Genomic DNA, 212 nt, shown 5'->3' with positions numbered 1-212 from the left:
ACTTTTAGGCTAACCGCGAGCAGAAGCACACGGGAGGCCAATGTCTTCCCCGCACCCCACACATCATAAGAAGTGTTTGGGGTTGGGGCAACGATGCGTGACACACAGGCAGACGTGCCCTCGGCCGAATGGCTTCGGGCGCAACTTGCGTTCAAAGACTCGATGATTCGCGGGATTCTGCAATTCACACCAAGTATCGCATTTCGCTACGT

At 55.2% G+C, this 212-nt stretch overlaps 1 pseudogene; it reads right to left on the bottom strand.

Annotated features, from left to right (window-relative positions):
• Positions 1-98: 98 nt before the first annotated feature.
• Positions 99-212, bottom strand: LOC118344984 (annotated as a pseudogene; the record flags this gene model as incomplete).

Source organism: Juglans regia, unplaced genomic scaffold, assembly GCF_001411555.2.
Source record: "Juglans regia cultivar Chandler unplaced genomic scaffold, Walnut 2.0 Scaffold_10890, whole genome shotgun sequence".
Lineage (NCBI taxonomy): Eukaryota > Viridiplantae > Streptophyta > Magnoliopsida > Fagales > Juglandaceae > Juglans > Juglans regia.
Note: the sequence above shows the minus strand (reverse complement) of the source record. Positions and strands in the feature narration are given on the sequence as shown.